The sequence below is a fragment of the Narcine bancroftii genome, chromosome 2 (assembly GCF_036971445.1).
Source record: "Narcine bancroftii isolate sNarBan1 chromosome 2, sNarBan1.hap1, whole genome shotgun sequence".
NCBI classification, from domain to species: Eukaryota; Metazoa; Chordata; class Chondrichthyes; order Torpediniformes; family Narcinidae; genus Narcine; species Narcine bancroftii.
Window position 1 is genome coordinate 343,623,226 of NC_091470.1, and position 22,303 is coordinate 343,645,528.

The window sequence follows — 22,303 nt, forward strand, 5'->3', positions numbered from 1 at the left end:
CAGAATGAAATTAAAGGGAATGAAAGGTAGTTCTATGAAAGGTGACTGATTACAAGCTCTCTTATCTGACTCTTAGCAATTCATCTCACCCAGAACTCGAAAGAAGTCTCCCACATCAGTGCACAACTGTGTCTGCCTCCACGAAGGTGTAATCACTCATTGACACTCAGATCCTCCAGTCAAAACCAAATTGAATCTGCCATCTGAGTAAAAAGTCAGACTATGGAATTGTAGATCCAATTAATAAATCTCTGAGTGTTAACAATGACAGGAATTGGGCTGTTAATTTACAGTTGTACAAGATGCTGGTAAGGCCACATTTCGAGCAAAATTCTAATCACCTAGCCATAGAGAGGTGTTGTTAGACTGTATAAGTAATTCACAATGATGTTAACAGGAATGAAAGTCTTTGAGTTATAGGGGAAGGATGGATAGGCTAGGACATTTTTAACCTGGAATGTAGGAATCTGAGGGGTGGCCATTTCAAAGTATACTTGTCTGATGAATGGGGGAAATAGAGAACTTCACACCATCCACCTTACTGTGGAGCATCATTCAAAGCTTCGGCTGCCCATCATAGATAAATCTGAATGTTTTACTGAATACTTAATCCCTTCATCTGGTCTATTTTTAGAAATGTTTAAAAATGAGCTTTCATGCATTTTAATAGTTTTAACAGTTTGGCGGGCAGCAGCCTCCTTTGAAGAAGACCGCAGAGCCCACCTCACTGACAAAAGGCAAAGGAGGAAAAACCCAACACCCAACCCCAACCAACCAATTTTCCCTTGCAACCGCTGCAATCGTGTCTGCCTGTCCCGCATCGGACTGGTCAGCCACAAACGAGCCTGCAGCTGACGTGGACTTTTTACCCCCTCCATAAATCTTCGTCCGCGAAGCCAAGCCAAAGAAGATATGCAAATAATCTACTGTAAATGATAACTTTTCAATGTGTTTTTTTTTAAACAGAGGAGTAACAGCCATCATAGCGAAAGAGCAGTATTCCATTATGGGGAACATGACCATAAATCAGCTAAAGTCAGCACGGCAAAGCAGCACAGTTGGCGTTAGCGGTTAGCACAATGCCTTCACGGCACCAATGATCAAGACCGGACCGGGATTTTAAACCCACGCGGTCCTTAAGGAGTTTATACATTCTCACCGGCAGCAAAAAATGTACCAAGGGTGTATGTTTAATGGGGTGTAATTTGGGCAGTGAAGACTCATGGGCCGAAATGGCCTTCTACCTGTAGGTCTAAATTTAAAAATAAATAAGTAAAAATAAATTTATAAAGTCATTTTGCTTCATAATTTACTGATGAATATGTTACAAAACCTCTGAGCAGAAACAATATGAAGACAGACGAACATACAGAGAAGCAACGAAAAAAGGAAGAGACAGAATAAGGAAATGCAAGAGCATTAATCAACAGACTGTGAAGCAAAGGCAAAAATATCTGCAATAATTAAAAAAAACATTACCTTGCAGCGCTTAAGCTGAATCCCCAGACTAAAGAAGGCCAAAGCTCCATTTATTCCTTCTTAACCATCCCATAAAATTGTACAGGGATGGAGGGATCCATGGACCTGGGCCTCACACTGCCAGGAATCCTGCCAGTAACCTTGAACTCCACCTTCATGTTCGATTTTCTTAAGTGTATCATTTCACACTTTTCCAGATTGAACTCCACCTGCCATTTCTTTGTACAACTCTGCATCATAGGTCTATCTCATTATAACTGTGACAACCTTCTGCATTAACCACAAGACCTTCAACCTTTGTATCATCTGAAAACTTGCTATTCCACCTCTTCACTTCCTCATTTAAGTCATTCATAAAAATCAGAAAGAGCAGGGCTTCCAGAGCATATCCCTGTGGATCACTAGCCAGAATACATTCCATCTACTACAACCCTCTGCCTTCTGTATGTAAGGTAATTGTGAATGTACGCAGCCATGTTTCCATGGATACCATGTCTAATTACTAACATGTGGAACCTTGTCAAACACCTTCCTAAAATGCAGATACACATCAACCACTCTACATTTATGAATTTATTTTGTTACCTCTTCAAGAATTCAATTAGGCTTATGAGGCACAACCTGCCCCTCCCAAAGCCAATCTGTCCACCCTTAATATGACATTCTACAAATGTTTGTAAATGCTGTCTGTAAGAATCCTCTCCAATAGTTTTTCCATCATTGATTCAAGTCTCACTGGTCAATAATTCCTCGGATTCTTCCTATTGCCTTCCTAGAACAACGGAACAATATTTGCCATTCTCCAATCTTGCAGTGGCCAAGGAGGACACAGAGATAATTGCCAGTTCCCCTCTTCCCTTGTTTCCCATCATATCCTGGGGTATATCCCTTTGGGCTCAGAGACTTATCTATCTAAATGTTTTTCAGGATTTCCAACACTACCACTTTGTTAACCTTAACATGATCCAAAACATTAACTGACCTCACATCCACCAAGGTCCTTCTTCCTGATGGACACCAAAGTATTCATTAAGGATCTCCCCAATCTCCTCTAACACCTGCCACACATTTCCCACTTTATCCCTCAGTCATCCTATCTCACTCAACTAATCCTCCCATTTTTTTAAGAATTTGTAGAATGTCAAGGCTAGGATCAATGGATGGAGGAGCTGGGATTAATTGATAACTAGTTGAGTCAGATTTTATAAATAGATTGTGACTTATTGGTACAGGATTAGGGACTTGAATAAGTAGAGCAATTGGGCTGATTGAATTTGGCAGATAAACCAAAGCAATGATTTGTAGTGGAGTGTCAAGTTGCTGGTCAACTCTCTGAGATGGGGTGAGGGGAGGCTCCAAGCCAATAGGGAAGGTTTTTCTGTATATCAAGAGGATATCAATTCAGTAGTGAATCAGTATGGGTTATATCAGCAGTTCGGGTCAGTCGGTCCACAGGTGTGTAGAAAGGTTAGGAAGTGAAGTGTTAGGTGAGTGAGGTATGTGGATTTGGAGGGAAGAACCAGTTTGGGTTCTGAGGAAGAGCTGGGTAGCACATTATCTAAAGTAAGGCAGATTTCCCATCTTGTGTTTCAAGGTTGAGTCTTCTTCAGGCAGTTTACCTCAAAGTAGAACTCAAAGCACCATGAAAGCCTATTGCTACAAGGTAGGTTCAGGCTCTTTTGAGATTGGCATTAACTGTGGCTAGAAAATGTTTGGCAATTACTTGGAAAAATGAGACTGATTTGAATATTCAACGGTGGCATTTGGAAATGTGGTCTTGTATTCCTTTGGAAAAATACCGTATTATTTACATAATAACTATCCTTTGTTAACATTTGGAGCCCATATACAAGGTATATGGTTTTTTTTCCCATGGTTGTTGGGGTTGCACTAAACCATGGCAATAGTTAATGGTTGTAATGTAAGTTGATATCCTCTTCTATCCTCTTTCCTTTTTTTGGGGGTAGATTAGAGGGGGGTTGTGAGGGGTGGAGGGGGGGTTAGGGTTGGGGAGAAATATTATGCATTTACTTGTATTTTGATTGTATGACATATTTTGATAAATAAATAAATTTTGAAAAATAAAGGTAGATTCAGCCTCTTTAGTCGTAGACAAAAGGCCCGAAATGGAACTGATAAATCCCTCTGCACACTCTTCTCTTCCTGTGTGCATTAGTATGTCATGAAAATATTGGAAATAGAGGGAAAATAGCAGAAAAAAACCCATTAAATTGTAAGTAATAGAAGAAGGCGGAGGTTGATTGGCTCCATGAGCCTGGTTAACCATTCACCAAGAACATAGGTAATCTTTTTACCTAAGTCTCATTTTCCTTTGATGTCCTCACCTCTTTAATGCTTTAATTTGGAGTAATTTTACAATCTCAATTTTGAACACGATTGAAGAGAGACTCTGAGCCCCGTGGAGTAGATAATATCACATTCACCACTTTCAGAGTGAAAATAAACCATTGCTTAATGGATTACGGATTACAAGCTCTGGACTCTTCAGTCAACAGAATCATTGCCCTCGTAACTACCCTGCTGAGTCCACCAAATATCTTATACTGTTCGTTGAGGTTACCTCTCATTGTTCCAAGTTCTGGAGAATAGAATGACAGCTTATTATTCCAAGGACTAGTGTGATGAATGTGTGTTGCTTTCCCTCTTTTGCAAAGTTACCATTTTTTGGGGGTAAGGATGGAAAATCTCTGTACTTAGCTAAGACTACAGTCATACCAAAGCTCCATTTAATTCTTGGAAGATGTCTTTACTCTTATACTCCATAATGTTTGAGACAAATACTTTTTTACATTTATTTGCCCCATACACCATAGTTTTAAATTTGAAATCAAACAATTCACATGTAATTAAAGTGCACATTCCAGATCTTATTCAAGGTTATTTGGAAACATTTTGGTTTGATCATTTTGGTTTTAGTGCATAGTCCCCTCATTTCAGGGTATCATAAAGATTTGGACATTTGGCTTCACAAGTGTTTATGATTATTCAGATAGGTTTAATTGCTTCATTGGTGCAGGTATAAAAGACTTACTTCCAAGTCTTTGATCTCCTTTGGAGTCTGTACTTGCCAATTTTCAACATGAGGAGCAATTGTGCCAAAATCAACAGTTTGGAACATCAATAAGAAGAACGAGTGTACTGGTAGGCTTAGTATTTATAAAGGGACTGGTATTCCAAGGAAGACCTCCACTGCAGATGACAGATGTAAGGTGATCAAAAGCTTGGAAGAATGCCTAGCTCTCTGATACCTTCACCAATTAAGCAATTAAATATACCTGTGTACTCACCAACACCCATGAGCCAAATGTTCTGAACATTTTGCTGCCCTGAAATGGGGGAACTCTAACAAAAGTGCTATAATCTCGACATGGTCCAACCAAAATGTATACAAATAATCTTTAGTAAATTCTGGAATGTGCACTTTGATTACATGTGAATTGTTTGGTTCCAAGTTTAAAACTGTAGAGCACAGAGACAAATAAAGGAAAAAAAGAGGTCTTCGTTCCAAACATTATGGAGGGCTCTATAAATCCTCTTGCAATAGAAGCTCAACATCATTTCCCTTCCTATGTGTTCACTGCACAAGCGTATTGGCTTTCAATAACGTGACTAGGTGGATACCCAAGTCTTTTTGACATCAACATTTCTCAAATTTCTTATCATTTATAAAATGCTCAGGATTTTATTTATTAACCACAGCGGATACCCTCAGGGACTTATATTTTCCATAACATTTTACTTTGCAATGACATGAATCTGTTACTTGTCCAAAACATGGTTTTACATAATCCTATTTCCAAACAGATTACATCTCCAAATTTTGAAGAGCACTTCACCTCATAGTGGAACCTTTGACTTGAAGATGAGACTATTTCCAGGGAGCATAGTGGAAAAATAATCAAAGTAACCTTAGAAGACTAAGAAAATAGAAAGAGAAACTAAAAAGAGAACAATTTTTTTGAAGTATTTTTAAAATTTTTGGAATAGAAACATTTACAACAAGATTAACTATATCCAACTAATAAAAGTAACTGTCTTGATCTCAAACTGAAATCACCCTTATCTAATTCAAAAATGACATCCCATGTGATGTGATATAACTTTCTGTTCTGAACCACGGTCGTGGATGACACTACTCTCTTCCAACATGTTTCCATTGTGATCAGCTGGCCAGCATTTCACTCACCTAATTAGATTATCTTCTAACCTGTCCCCCACCTGCAACACATTCTCTTCTTTTGCTAGCACCATTACATAGGCAGAATATTTTTAAAAAAACATGTAGATGCAAGAATTTGGACATATAAAATTCATATAAAACCTAGGAGGTCAGGCTGTTGCATTCAAATAAAATCTGCCTGATACTTTTAATGGTAAATGGTTATCTGTACTAGGGCATTGAAGGGATAATTTAATCAGTACAACATCCTTTCTGAGAAAAGATAAATCATCTGTTATCCTTGCAAGATCAATCCTTGATGTCCCAGTGCCTTGATTCCTAATTCTCATCTCCATGCTGTACCTCGACAACATCATACAAAAACATCTCTTTAGCCTCCTTGATCAGTTCTTCAGTGACAACACACCATGCAGTCATCCCCTAGACCTCAAACAGAAATGATTCCACTGTGGCACAGCTAGTAGAGCTGTTGCCCAAGAATCGAGTTCAATCCTGACCTCTGGTGCAGTCTGTGTGGAGTTTGCGTGTTCTCCCTGTGACCTCATTGGTTACCTCCAGGCACTCAGATATCCTCACATTCCAAAGACATGAGGATTAATTGGTCACTGTAAATTACCTCTATCATGCAGGTGTCAATATGAGTTTATTGTTATATGCAAATGTAAAGTGTGCAGACGAAGCAAAGTTCTTGCTTGCTGCAGACAAACAGATAAAACGAAGAGAGTAAAAACTACAGTTTCGCATTATGCCAAGACAGAAAAAGAGATAATAAATTTCACAGAATAAATATTCATAGTTGTAGCGAGTGCAAAAAGAACAAAACCTTTTCCTACCGCGGTCAGTTCATTTGGAGGTCACAGAATAGTTAAGGTTAGGATTAAGGTAGTAGCAGGAAGCTTGAGAGCCTGGTTGCTCTTGGATATAAACTGTTTTGGAACCTCAAAGTGCTAGACTTCAGGCTTCTCAACCTTCTACCTGAAGGGAACAGCGAGGTTGTTACCTGGGTGATAGGAATAATATATGGTGTTGGCTACCTTTTTGAGGCAACATCTGTCAGAGCTGTCTTCAGTGGATGGAATGGACTTGACTTTCTTCTGCTTTTTGCACATCTGGGCACTTGACTTTCTAAACCAGGCCATGATGCAACAGTCAACATACATTCTACAGTACACCTGAAGGAGTTAGATTACTATTCGATGACATGCCATATCGCCTCAAACCTTTTAGAAAGTAAATGCTCTGGTGTGTCTTCTTCATAGTTGCTTCAATATGCCGTTTACAGGAAAGGCCCTTTAATACGCGGACTCCAAGAATTTTGAGTACACAAACCCTCTCCACTTGTCCCATCAATTAAGACAGGTGCATGGTCCCTGGTCATCCTCTTCCTAAAGTCCAGAGAAAGCTCTTTGGCCTTGCTGATGTTAAGAACAAAATTGTTGTTCTGGTAGCACACAACCAGATTTTTGATTTCCACCTTTCCCATTACTTAGGCAAAGACATATTGAACTGGAGTTAAACTTGGCTTTGCAATTGTGAGTGTAGAAGGAATAGAGCAGGAAACAATGTATGTAACTTACCCAAGTTTGATGGTCAGTGAGGAGGAGGTGGTAATATTACTGATCCACACTGCATGGGGTCCATCAATGAGGAAATCGAGGATCAAATTGTACAGGGGTGAAGATAGTCTCGCATCCCTGAGATTGATTATTAGTTTTTCAGGTGTGATTTTGATTAGCATCAAGCTGTACTCAATAAACAACATGCTGTAGTCATGAACAACAGTATGGCCTAGATTTTATTGTGTCCCAGCAGGTCTGACAAAGAGCAGAGTGTCAGCGAGATAGCATCCACATTGAATTGCTGTGACACTAGGTACAGTAAATGTGAGGAGAGTTGATGAGAATGGGAGAAGTGAAACAGTGGGAGAATATAGGATGAGTGTAAAAGACTAGTTTATGGTCAATGCAGACTCAGTGGTCTGAAGTGTAGAGTAAAAACACAGAATTGCTGGAGGAACTCAGCATTGAAGTAAAAATGTATTACCGATCTTTTGGAACTGAGACCTTCCTCAAGGTATGAGTAAAATACAGACAGTTGTCTGAATTAAAATTTGAACAGGTCATTTTGGCCCATAACTCCATCCCGCCCAATTTATTCCCAATTAACCTACAACCCCGATGCATTTTGAATTGTGGAAGGAAACCAGAACCCACGCAGACAAGGGGAGAATGTACAAACCCCTTACAGCCAACATGGGATTCGAACCCAAGTCTGGCCCCGATCGCTGGTGCTGTAAAGGTGACGCGCTAACCACTACACTAACTGTGCCACTGTGTCCGGGTGAAAAGGGAAGAATGGCAGGGGGAGGAATCCAGACCAACAACCAAAAGGTGGATGTGATAAGAGGACAGGAGAAAGGAAAAGTGAGAATAGCTTGGGGGAGGAGAGGGTTGTTTTCAGCTTTGTGAAAGTAGAGGAAAAAATGGAAGAGAAAGAGAAACAGAACTAGAGGAAATGAAACATAGGGATAGATTGGAGTGGGGGGTTCTAACAGAAACCAGAGAAGGAGAGGGTCCATAGCTCAGCGGTTAGAGCACTGGTCGAATAAGCCAAGGGTTGCGAGTTCATTCCTCACTGGACAAAGTAGAGACTCTCGGTCTTTTTTACCATGGACAAAGTTAAAGAATTTCATGAATGTTACATTCTAAATGTATTACATGATGAAACCTTTATCTTTACCTTTGATATTAATGCCATCTTGTTGGAGGATGCTCCTCTGGAATTTGAGGTTTTGTTTCTCCAATTTATGGATGGTCGCATCTTGGCAGTGTATGAGTCCATGGACAGAGAATAATAATGTCAGGACATTGTTACATCTTTACCTTTTCATGTTTTCATTCAGGCAACTAATTACTTCAAGATTTTTTTCAGCCTTGTACTCAAATGTTGTAATATTTATACATAATTTTTCATGATTGTTGAATGCTATAAATGTGAATCCAAGGAAAGCATCCAGTCTGAATGGAGTAACCAGTCTAGTATGAAAAATCTGTGCTGACCAACTTGCCAATATATTTTGAAGATATCATCAACATCTCATTCCGGCAAACAGCTATTGATTGTATTGGTGCCCAAGGAGAATGTGATAACCTACCTAAATGACTATTGACCAGTGGAACTCACATCAACAGTGATGAAATGTTTTGAAAGGCTGGTGTGGAAGCATTTCAGCTCCTATGGGCTAAATAATCCAATATAAAGGAAGAGAGAGTTATCTATTTAGAAGAAAATTAGAGTTGACATTGATTTTATACAGGAAACTCATTTATCTGAGAAAGAACATCAAAAAATTAAAAGAGATTGGGTTGGACATGTGGTAGCTTTTACTTTTAACTCTAAATCAAGAGGTGTAGCAATTTTATTTAAAAAATGTTACCTATTGAAATTCATAAAGCAATTATTGACCCAGTGGGAAGATTTGTATTAGTAAATTGTCAAATTTATTCTGAAGATTGGACTTTGATGAATATTTATGCACCAAATATAGATGATGAAGGGTTTATTAGAGATACATTTATGCATTTGGCTAAGACTCATCAAAAAACATTGGTAGGAGGGGGTTTTTAATTGTTGCTTGGATCCAGTTTTGGATAAAACTACTAAATCAGTTACCTAATCAGTTACCTGCCTAAGGCAGCTAAGGCAATTTTGAATGTCATGAAAGAGTTGAATTTAATAGATATTTGGAGGAGATTAAACCCAAAAGAAAGGGATTACTCTTTTTATTCACATTGATTTGATTCTTATTCTAGGATAGATATATTTTTAATTTTGGCACAATTGCTAGAAAATGTTATGAATATAGATTTTCAAGCCAGAATTTTAACTGATCATTTTGCCACTTTTAATGTCGTATTTATTTTTGGGAAAGGAACAAACAGTTTATAGATGGAGATTAAATTCAACATTGTTAAAAAGGATAGATTTTGGTGATTTTATAAGAAAGCATATTCAGCAGTTTTTAGAATTAAATTTAAATTCTTTCTAATAAATTTGTTGATTGGGATGCATTAAAGGCACATTTAAGGGGACAAATAATACATCCTAAATTGAAAATTAAGAAAGATTATCAGAATCCTGTGTTTTATCTCTGATTACTACAACTCTGTGAAAGGTCTCTCCAGCATTTGTGCTTTTTTTTCCCCATTAGACCAAAGAGGTTGATCGATTAGAAAGAGAAATACAAGATTTGGAAAAGGTATTACAAAAAAACCTTCAGATGAGAAAAGAAAGCATTTAATAAAGATAAAAGTTTCATTTTAATGCAATGCAGACATACAGGACTGAAAAATTGATAGAACTAAGCAAAGATATTATGAATTAGGAGAAAAAGCTCATAAAGTTTTAGCTTGGCAGTTGAAAACTGAATAATCTTCAAGAAAAATTAATGCTGTTAGGAAAAGGTTAAAGATAATTACTGATAAGTCTAAATAAACTAATGATATTTTAAAAGTTTTTTTATTCCAATTTATATAGATCAGAATTTATTGGAAATGAGGATAAGATTGATAATTTTTTTAACCTCAGATAAATGTATCTATCTTGACATAACAAGATCAGAAAAAATGGATGCTCCTTTTACAATAATAAAAATTAATGTGTTTAGTTCATTACAGAATGAAACATTTCCCAGAGAAGATGGTTTTCCATCTGAATTTTATAAGAAGTTTAAGGACCTTTTCATAACTCCATTTATGGAGTGTTGAAGCAGGTGACGGAAGCCCATATTTCCTGGATTCTTTTAAAAGGCAATCATTTCAGTTATAACAAAGAAAAATAAAGATTTGTTAAATCTTTCATCTTATTGTCCAATATCTTTATTGAACATAGATTATAAAATTACAGCAAAATTGTTAGCAAATATATTATCTAAATATCTGCCTGATTTAAATCATATGGATCAAGCAGGTTTTATTTAAAAATTGTATTCTGCAGACAATATTGCAAGATTAATTAGCTTAATTAATTTAGTTCAGAAAGGAGGAAATTGTGGCATTGCAGTAACTTTGGATGCAGAAATGACTTTTGATTGGTTGGAATGTTTAAATTAGTGGAGAGGTTTGGTATTGGTTCTACATTCATAAATTGGGTTAAATCCTTATATCAAAACCCTTTGGCAAAAGTTATTAATAATGGACACATTTTTGTTTCTTTTCCATTAACTTTATCAAGTTGACAAGGTTATCCTTTGTCACCAGCTTTATTAATTTTAGCAATTGATCCTTTATCTGACTGTATTAGAAAGGATTTTAAGATTAAGGGATTTAAGAATTTATTCAAGAAGAATATAAAATTAATTTATTTGCTGATCATGTTTTGGTTTATTTAATTGATCCAAAAAAAATCTTTATTACAATTACAGATTAGATTGAAAGAATGTGGGAAAGTCTCTGATTATTAAGTTAATTTGAAAAAAAAAATGAGATTATGCCCTTAGATGTGGGTGCTACTAGAGATTGAAAAATTGTTACAAATTTAGGTGGCCAGATATAGGTATCAAATATTTAGGTATTAGAATTGATAATGATTTCAAAAATATAGAAATTTATTTATTTATCTTTGCTTAATAGATTGCTGATTTTTAAAAAATGGAATAATCAACCTATTACTTTAATTGGTAGAGTAAATTGTGTTAAAATGAATGTTTTCTGAGAATTCAATACCTTGTTCAATCAATTTCGATTCTACTTCCTTCAATTTTTAAGGATTTAATGTGGTGGTGATGAAATATTGATGGAAAGATAAAATGCTAAGGATTTATTTGGAAAAGTTGACTTGGAAATATGATTTAGGGGGTTTGTGTCTTCCTCATTTTAATAATTATTTTAAAGCAGCTCAATTGAGATTTATAAATGTATTGTTTAACTTAGATAGTATTCCAGCTTGGGATTCTGTTGAATTTGATGTAATGGATCACCAAGATTTTATTTATAAATGGAATTCTAAGCTGTTATTTGGAAGTAGAGAATTATTTATTTTGAAACACTTGATTGAGTTCTGGAATAATATTTATATTGAGATTGGTATTATTATCTAGGAAAACATCTTTATGTCAAAATAGGCTTATTTATTTTACAATGGATAATCAATCCTTGAGGATTTGAAGATGGAAAATTATTAAGAGGATTGAAGATTGTTTTGAGGATTGGAAGTTTATAACAATTGAAAGAATGAAGGAAAAATTTAATGTACCTGGTAATCCTTTATTTTATTATTAGCAAGTTAAATTTGTTTTATCTGGCAAAATAAGTTCTATTTTTAAGTTACCTAATCAAAGTGAATTAAAATTATTGATTTCTACCACTACTGTAAATAGATTTATTTCAGTAATGTATAATGTTCTTCAAATTAAGGTCTGAAACATTGGGGTGAACAAATCAAGATTAAGATGGGAATTAGATTTAAATACTCAAATATTTGAAAGGATTGGATGCATTTGTGTAAGAATAATATGACTAACATGGCAGTATATAGATATAGTATTTCAGAGATAAATTGGGGCAGGTTTTTTAGTGTAGGTCACATACAAACACTTTAAAACAGATCTAAAGAGAGTTGGTGCGAGGATGCAGGCTTGCTTCATGCCATTATCAATGGAGAAGGGTTCAGAGAGCTCATTGCTGTATCTGACCCGACGTTGGTTTTCGTGCAGTTGGATAACCATGTTGAGGAACTTGGGGGCGCATCTGAGGTGCTCTAATATTTGCAAAAGCCCTTTCCTGCTCACGGTTTCAAAGGCTTTGGTGAGGTCAACAAAGGTGATGTAGAGTCCTTTGTTTTGTTCTCTGCATTTTTCTTGGAGCTGTCTGAGGGAAAAGACCATGTCAGTAATTCCTCTGTTTGCGCGAAAGCCACCCTGTGATTCTGGGAGGACATTTTTGGAGACACTAGGTATTAGTCTATTAAGGAGAATCCTAGCGAAGATTTTGCCTGCAATGGAGAGCAGCATGATTCCCCTGTAGTTTGAGCAGTCTGATTTCACGCCTTTGTTTTTGTACATGATGATGGCATCATGAAGGTCCTGAGGCAGCTCTCGTTGCTCCCAGCAGAACATGAAAAACTCATGCAGTTTGGTATACAGAGCTTTGCTGCCAGCCTTCCAGACCTCTGCGGGGGGGGGGGGGGGGGGGGATTCAATCCATATCTGCTGCTTTGCAACTTTTCAGTTGTTCAATTGCCTTATATGTCTCTTCCCGGGTAAGGACCTCAAGGGTTGTTGAGGGAGCTGGAGAAGGGCAGATTCTTGGACTGAGCGGTTGGCACTGAAAAGGGATTGGAAGTGTGCTGACCATTGAATGAGGATGGAGATCTTCTCGCTGAGGAGGACTTCACCGTCTGAGCTGCGCAGAGGGCTTTGGACTTGACCTCAACAATGAAGACGCTGTTTACATCCGGTATCACACAGATAGCAGTCTCTTCAATCTGAGGTGCGTGAAAGCTCACACCAAGACACAAGAGCAACCTGTCCGTGAACTATTCTTTGCAGACGATGCCACTTTAGTTGACCATTCAGAGCCTGCTCTCCAGCGCATTACGTCCTGTTTTGCGGAAACTGCCAAAATGTTTGGCCTGGAAGTCAGCCTGAAGAAAACTGAGGTCCTCCAACAGCCAGCTCCCCACCATGACTATCAGCCCCCCCACATCTCCATCGTGTACACGAAACTCAAAATGGTCAATCAGTTTACCTACCTCGGCTGCACCATTTCATCTGATGCAAGGATGGACAAAGAGATAGACAACAGACTTGCCAAGGCAAATAGCGCCTTTGGAAGACTACACAAAAGAGTCTGGAAAAACAACCACCTGAAGAAACACACAAAGATTAGGGCGTACAGAGCCATTGTCCTACCCACGCTCCTGTTTGGCTCTGATCCATGGGTCCTCTACCAGCATCACCTACGGCTCCTAGAACGCTTCCATCAGTGCTGTCTCTGCTCCATCCTCAACATTCATTGGAATGACTTCATCACCAACAGCAAAGTACTCAAGCTGGCAGAGTCCACAAGCATCAAATCCATGCTGCTGAAGACCCAACTGCGCTGGGTGGGTCACATCTCCAGAATGGAGGACCATCGCCTTCCCAAGATCGTGTTCTATGGCGAGCTCTCCACTGGCCACCGAGACAGTGGTGCACCAAAAAAGAGGTACAAGGACTGCTTAAAGAAATCTCTTGGTGCCTGCCACATTGACCACCGCCACTGGGCTGATATCGCCTCAAACCGTGAATCTTGGCACCTCACAGTTCAGTGGGCAGCAACCTCTTTTGAAGAAGACTGCAGAGCCCACCTCACTGACAAAAGACAAAGGAGGAAAAACCCAACACCCAACCCCAACCAAACAATTTTCCAATGCAACCGCTGCAACTGTGCCTGCCTGTCCCGCATCGGACTTGTCAGTCCACCAACGAGCCTGCAGCAGATGTGGACATACCCCTCCATAAATCTTCATGTGCAAAGCCAAGCCAAAGAAAACAGATCTTAATTAAAATACTGGAGTTCTGCTAATGCTAGACATGTCGGGGCCAACAGACTTTGCAGAAGCTTTGGAGAGTGCCAAGCGACTTCACTAATGGATTGTTGTTTACATAAAGGCAAAAGATGAAAGAGCCGCAGATTGTCTGCAGTAGAACTTGCTGTTCTAAGAGGATCATGTGGTTTTGCAAGCAGAGAGAGTCAAACAGGATTTTCTTTCTGAAAGAGAGAGAGATCAGTTCTACAGTGTTACAGTCAGCAGAAGCAACTGGAACTGGAACAGGACAAGCTGGCAAGCTTGTGGAAAACCCCATTTGGAAGAGGGTTGTCAGTGCTTAGTTCATCTTGTTCAAAGCCCTTGTGGTTTCTGCAAGAGGAGAGGATTGGCTGTCTTATGTTTCACTTGGAATAAGGGAAACAAAAAGGAACTCTGTGGTGACTTGAAGAAAGTGGTAATCATCTGGAAAACATGGAGGGGCAAGTTTCTTCAGCAAGACACTGAAGTGGCTGATAGAAGTAAATCAGTTGTGGATGTCAGCATATAACAAATCTCTCTGAAAACCAACAAGAACCTTCCTGAGCGGTAACCATTTACCTTTCAAGCACCAAAGCCTGGTGAACTTTATAAATGTTAAATCCTGTGCACAGTATAAGAATTGACTGCAACCAGGGAACTTGGAGGAATGAGAAGTGAGATTGTACTGTGAATCAAAGAACCTTTCTGAACTTACACACATATTATATACATGTGCGCTTAGAATTAGAAGAGGATTAAGTTAGGTTAAGTAAGTCAATAGTGATAAGTTAAAGTGTGATTCTGTTTTCATGTTTAAAGATAATTAAAAGCAACTTTTGTTTCAGTCCCCATTTGTATTGGTGAATATCTATTGCTGCTGGATTTTGGGGTTCTCTGGCCATATAACACTAAATTTATAATTGTAAGATATAGGGGAGGTCAATATAACTTCTTACTTCAGTTATATTTGACTCAGCAAAAATTCAATAGATTAAATCCTGCTGTATCAGATTTATGTTTTAGACGTAGATCTGAGGTTGGAACTTATTTTCATTCAACTTGGGAATGTCGTAAAATTAAACAATTTTTGTTGAGTAGGTTTTTTTTTCTGGGACAAATTACTGAGGTAAAATTCCCACAGGACCCAATGTTATTTTTACTGAGTAATATTAAGGCTATAAGGCCAAAATTAAAATTAAATGTTTATCAAATTGAATTTGTTTTAATTGCTTTAGCAATTGCTAGGAAATGTATAGCAATTTCATGGAAGTCAGAAATAGATTTAGGCAAGGAAAGATACTTCATATTTGTACACCATTAGAGAAAATTACTTATAATTTATGAGATAAATATCATATCTTTGAAAGATTTGGGGCCCGTATTTACAGCATTTTGGTTTGCACGCATGATTGATTCTCTGCAGAACTCACTTCTTGGTAACCTCCAATAGATATTTCTGTATAAATGTTTCATTTCTTGTAATTCTCCAGTTTCTTCTTCCTTTTTTCTTTCTCTTTTGCTTTTTTAGGGATGGAGGTGTTTGGAAGGTGTGAGGGTGGGAGTGTGGGTTGAAGGGAATAGGAGTATATTACCACATATAATAATTAAAAATAAAGTTTACAATTGAATGTAATGTAATTATATTGTGGTTTAACATTTATAAATAAAGTATTAATAAAAGGAAGCATATCAGTTCCTGTCTGAGTGGTGACATGCAAAGATGTATACAGCAGGGTGCTCTGAATCAACTACAATTCATCATTTACCACCATTATCCCCTCAAAATTGATCAACAAACTTCAAGACCTGGAAATCAACACATCATTGTGTAATTGGAACCTGGATTTCCACTCCTGCATACCACGATCAATAAGGATGTGTAAGAATATCTCCTCCACAATCTCCATCCATAACAGAGCACCACAGAGCTGCATTCTTAGTCCCACTGCTATATTCGCTCTACATCTACGACTGTGTGGCTCAGTACAACAACACCATCTATAAATTTGCTGGCCGTACCACAGTAGCAGGTTGTATAAAAAGGGGCGATGAGTCAGCATGCAGGATGAAGATTGAAAACATGGCTGAATGGTGCACCAACAATAACCTCACATTCAATGTCACCAAAACTAAGGAGCTTATAGCTAACTTCAGGAAGGGAAAACCAGGGGTGTACAATCCATAGATCATTGGGGGATCAGAGGTGGATAAGGTGAGCAAATTTAAGTTCTTTGGAATCACCATCTCAGAGGATTTTTCCTGGACCCAACACACCAATGCCATCATGTAGAAAGCATGTTTGCGCCTCTACTTCCTCAGGAGTTTGTGGAGGTTTGGTATGAAATCGGAAACCCTGGAAAATTTCTTCAGATATGTGATGTAAAATGTGCTGACTGGATACATCATAGCATAGGGACCCTAATACCCCTGAGCAGAATGTCCTGCAAAAGGGAATGGACACAGCCCAGAACATCACAGGCAAAACCCTCCCAACCATCGAGAACCTCTACACTTGCTGTCTGAGAGCAGCAGCAATCATAAAGGATCAAATCACCCAGACATGCTCCATTTTCATTGCTACCATCAGGAAAGAGGTATAGATGGCATAAGATTCACACCATCAGGTTCAGGAACAGCTGCTTCCCCTCCACCAACAGACTCCTCAACAACAAACTCAATCAGGGACTAATTGATTTTTTTTTTCTCTCTGTATTGCATTGTCAGTTTGTTTACATTATTTATTTGTTTACATGTGTACATTCAGTACAACTTTTTTTGCACTACAAGTGGTAATTCTGTCTCACCCACAGGAAAAGAGAATCTCACGGTTGTATGTGATGTCATATATGGATTCTGACAACAGATCTGAAATCTGAATCTGAATCTAATGGTTATCTGAACTTGAAGAGAATGTTTGACCGGTGAGATCATAAGACAATGAAGCAAAGGCAAAGCAAACTGTTCAATTAGACCAAGTCCGTTACCTCACATAGATTATTGCATACTAGGGAAATTGAGAATTATGGCAAAACGGAAGGAAAGTGGAGCCAAGTTGCCTGTTAAAATAACCATGATCTTATTAAATGGCAGAGCATGGGCCAGATGGGCCTCTCCTACTCCTTTATCTTTATAATGTGCTTGTTTTTTTTAAATGAAATATTCCCCTATTTGATATTCCTTTCTCCTCTGTGGCATCATTATTACCATCTTATAATTGTCAAGTCTTGGTTTGCAATAGACCACAGGAATAGCCTGAAGTATAATAATCAAATCTGCCCATATCAGGATAATTACTCATTATAACTATAATCACAGATCAGTGTGAAAGGAGGCTTTAAAATCAAATTCAACAGCACTTTTTCTTAAATGATAATAATTGTACAACATTATTTCTTGATGGAAGACCAAATCTCACATGCCTAAACAAATACATTCTGCATTTCAAAATCTGCTCCAAAAATAAACACGGCATTGATGGCTGTTGGTGAAAATCATTAAAAGTGTCTCCCCCCCCCCCATTATCCAAAATGCTTTAATCTCCTGTTCTCTTCTTCCCATTTTAATAACATATTTAAATGCAGGCTGAAGTATTTTTACTCGCAAGTGTTTTGAGGTGATTGTTGATTGTTATCATGTATGTACATTTCTAAACCTTGGGTAGCCATTTTATACTGCACTTTAAATAGCTGCTTAAATTGAGATGCAATTTATGATTTGTACGGCACTTTGGTCAATGAGAATTGTTTAAATGTGCTATAGAAATAAACCAAACTAAACTTTCATTGTGACTGGCATTTGGCCCAATATTTCCAATGAGGAAAGAAAATATTAAACCTTCTAATGTTTAAAAATAAGAAAGGATAGATTGGTAGATACATACAATTTAAAGCAGGACACAATGCAAAGTTGTAATTGGAATTAAAAAAATGTAAGTGTTTTATACATTTCATTTTAGCTATTCACTATTGACAGCTGTGTGATATGTACCTATCACATCTTTGAATATTTTATTTACATTTATTCAATTATTGTTCAATATGAGCCAAAAGTAAATGAGACTCATTGTTAAAGAGCAAGAGTTCACCTTGGAGAGTTTAAGGGTCAATCGGGAAAAGGAAAAAAAATCAGTAAAAAGCTACAACCCCCTTTCTTTGATTCCACTTCATTGTTTCCTTTAATTGAACAATATTATTTGCTTTTCTCACCAAAATAGGCTGTGTAATTAACACATTCCTTGCAATCGGTTTCACTGCTTGTTCCAGGTTACTTGGCTTCAAGCCTTAATTGGTTAGTAATCGTAATCACCCTTTCATTGCTTTCATTTTTGTTTGTTCTCATTGGAGGGTAATGGGGAGGCAGTGTGACCTTTAATCAAATATTCATGTGCTGTTTGCAATGGGATTCTGCTGAGAGGGAGTCAGCAGTGATTAGGGTAGGAGTTCAAGTGGAACAACCTGTTAAAGGGAGGCAGATTAATAGGAGGCAGAGGATATGAGTTTACGTATTATTGAGCAAAAGATTTCAGTTACATGTTTCAACTCAGCTCTTTTAATGAATTGAGGTGTCAAGGAAATATGGAAAACCACTGCAGGAGAACAGGAATATAATTCAATATGACATGAATCATTTGTCGACCAAATGGAGGATATTTGATGGCAGACGTAAGGAATAATATGTAAATCTGTTGCATTAAGACAGAAACAATCTTTACACTTTATTTAAACTGTATTTTAAAACATAAATATATCTGCAAAATTATTCATATATTTAATTTGGGAAACAGATGTGAATATGTTATACACAGTTCATTGAACTGGAATATACAAACAACTCAAGAACACTGCAGCTCAGCAAACTTTATGGATCCCATCACTTCAGTCCTGTGCAACATCCTTCTTAATGCATATTAGTGTCACAATGTTCTTCGAGTCAACCATTTAACTGATGTACGATCGCTGAAATGTGACCTCCACCGCTCTATCACGTACCTGTTCATCTGATGTCAACAGGCTTTATTGTTCTGTGAACTTTATTGTTCTGTTTATTGTTCTGTGAACTTCCTTCCCTTATTCTTTTCTTCTCCATGTTTTTCTTGATTTCTTTTCTGAAGGAGTTGTGTCATCTCTCAGTAACATGCTAGTTCACTATTCTGACTGCGTAAGATGAATATAAATAATTAACTGTGTTTGTGGGAACAGCGCATTAGAGCCCAAGCTCATATGCATCAATGCACACTGTTTGTGGAGGGTGAACTCATTACAGGATTTCAATAGCTCCAGATATATTCCTTTAACACAGTGGTTTTCAAACTTTTTCTTTCCACTCACATACCACTTTAAGAAATCCCTTTGCAGTAAGTGCTCTGTGATTAGTAAGGGGACTTAAGGTGGTGAAGATCCAACTGCGCTGGGTAGGTCACGTCTCCAGAATGGAGGACCATCGCCTTCCCAAGATCGTGTTATATGGCGAGCTCTCCACTGACCACCGTGACAGAGGTGCACCAAGGAAGAGGTACAAGGACTTCCTAAAGAAATCTCTTGGTGCCTGCCACATTGACCACCGCCAGTGGGCTGATCTCGCCTCAAACCATGCATCTTGGCGCCACACAGTTCGGCGGGCAGCAACCTCCTTTGAAGAAGACTGCAGAGCCCACCTCGCTGACAAAAGACAAAGGAGGAAAAACCAAACACCGAACCCCAACCAACCAATTTTCCCTTGCAACCGCTGCAACCGTGTCTGCCTGTCCCGCATCGGACTTGTCTGCCACAAACGAGCCTGCAGCTGACGTGCACATTACCCCTCCATAAATCTTCGTCCGCGAAGCCAAGCCAAAGAAGATACAAGGTGGTATGTGAGTGGAAAGAAAAAGTTTGAAAACCACTGTATTAATCGTACCTAATTGACTTGTTTCATAACTCCAAAGGAAGTGGGCCAATGACATTTTTTCTCAAGCAAAATATTTTAGTAATAATTGGATCTCGAGCAGTGATTCTCAACTTTGTCTTTCCACTCACATACCACGTTAAGTAATCCCTTACTAATCACAGAGCACCTATGGCATAGGGATTACTTAACGTGGTATGTGAGTGGAAAGACAAACTCTGAAAACCTCTGCTTTAAAACAAAAGGAGCCAGCACCTCTCGTTGAGCAACTTCTGCAGTCCCAGTGGCCGCACTAAATAAGGCCTGTAGTTGAGTGGATGAGCACCTATTATTCCAGGCCTTTAGGAAAGTTTTGGAAATATTATAGTTATCTGCCCAACAATACCTGTTGCCAGTAGTGAATAACCTAGACTACCCTCTCCAACATAGGAACTGGCCCTATAGCCTGTGTCTGCACTAAACATAATGTTTCAAAAATCCAGGTTTCAGATTTATCGTCAGAGAACATACATGACATGACATACAAACCTAAGATTCTTTTTCCTCTGGGTGAGGCAGAATTACCACTTCTCGGTAGTGCAAAAAGCACTGTATTCAACATACACATGTAAACAAATAAAGAAATGCAAACAAACTGACTTGCAATATAGAGATTTTTAAAAATCAATGAAGTGCAAATGTAAGAGTCCTTAGATAAGTCTCTGATTGAGTTTGTCATTGAGGAGTCTGATGGTGGGGAGATGGCAGCTGTTCCTGAACCTGGTGGTACGAGTCTTGTGGCACCTGTACCTCTTTTCTGATGATAGCAGTGAGAAGAGAGCATGCCCTGCCAGAATTGTATCCTTGATGATTGCTGCTGCTTTCCGATGGCAGTGTTCCTCATAGATGTTCTTGATGGTGGGGAGGGTTCTTCCTGTTATGTCCTAAGCTGTGACCACTACCTTTGGCAGGAATTTATGCTTGGGGATATTGATATCCCCTTACCAGACTGTGATGCAACCCGTAAGCAAACTTTCCAACACACATCTGTAGATATTTGCCAAGGTTTCTGATATCATACTAAACCTTCACCAACTACTGAGGAAGTAGAGGCACTGACATGCTTCCTTCACAAGCCATTGATACGTGGTGTCCAGGAAAGATTCTCCGTGATAGTGACTCCCAAGAACTTAAATTTGCTCACCCTCTCCATCTCTGATTCCCCAATGATCACTCGTCGTAAAGTCCAAAACAAACTAAATATATGCTGCTTGCATTTGGTAGATATCCATCCATTTCCTTCTTTTCCATATCTATCTATAAGTCTCTTAAATGCTACTATTGCATCCATTTTCACCAATGCTCTTTCCAGTCTATTGCAGATACCTATCACTGGCTGAGCAAAATCTTTCCCCATACATCTTCTTCAAGGTTCCTCTCCCCATTTTAAAAACATGTCCCCTAGTGTGCAACGCTTTGGCCCTGGGGAATGATTCTGACTTGCTCCCCTAACAAAGCCCCTCATGATTTTATACACCTCCATCAGATTGTTTCTCAAGCTTCCTACACTCCAGAAAAAACAATCCAAGTTTGTCCAATCTCTCTCCATAACTCACACCCCATAAATCAGGCAATATCCTAGTCAACTTCTTCTGTATCCTTTCCAAAGCCTTCACATCCTTCCTGTAATGGGGCAACCGGAATTTCATGCAGCATTCCAAGTGTGGCCTGACCAGTGTTTTATATAGCTACGTGACCTCCTCATCTTTACCATTTGGAGTCTGTAGCACCTGATCTACTTGTGTGGTCACTTTTAAAGATCAATGAACCTGGAACCCCAGATCACTCTCCATGTCAATACCATTTTTTGAAACTTTCCAGTCTGCATATATTCCATTCCCCTTCAATTGACCTCCCGAAATGCAACACCTCATAGAGATTATACTCCATCTGACATTTCTCTGTCTATATCTCTAACTGATCTAAATCTTGTTGTATTCTTTAATCATCCTCTGTCAGTGGTTCTCAGTCTTTTTCTTTCCACTCACATACCATTTTAAATAATCCCTATGCCATTGGTGCTCTATGCTGCTTAAGGGGGTATGTGAGTGGGAAGGGAAGGTTGAGAATCACTGCTCTAGACCCAATTGTTACTGAAATAGTTGGCTTGAGAAAAATTGTCATTGGCCCATTTCCTTTGGAGTTATGAAACCG

The 22,303-nt window shown here is 38.3% G+C and overlaps 1 long non-coding RNA gene across 1 annotated transcript in view; it reads right to left on the bottom strand.

The window, feature by feature from the left end:
- Window positions 1–22,303, bottom strand: part of LOC138752802 (uncharacterized) — a 39,979-nt gene that overhangs the window by 9,629 nt on the left and 8,047 nt on the right. The window contains exons 2-3 of the long non-coding RNA XR_011350947.1: window positions 19,216–19,380; window positions 8,420–8,500 (exon numbers count right to left, since the gene is read on the bottom strand). This is a non-coding gene — a long non-coding RNA (uncharacterized lncRNA). The remainder of the gene's footprint in view (window positions 1–8,419; window positions 8,501–19,215; window positions 19,381–22,303) is intronic.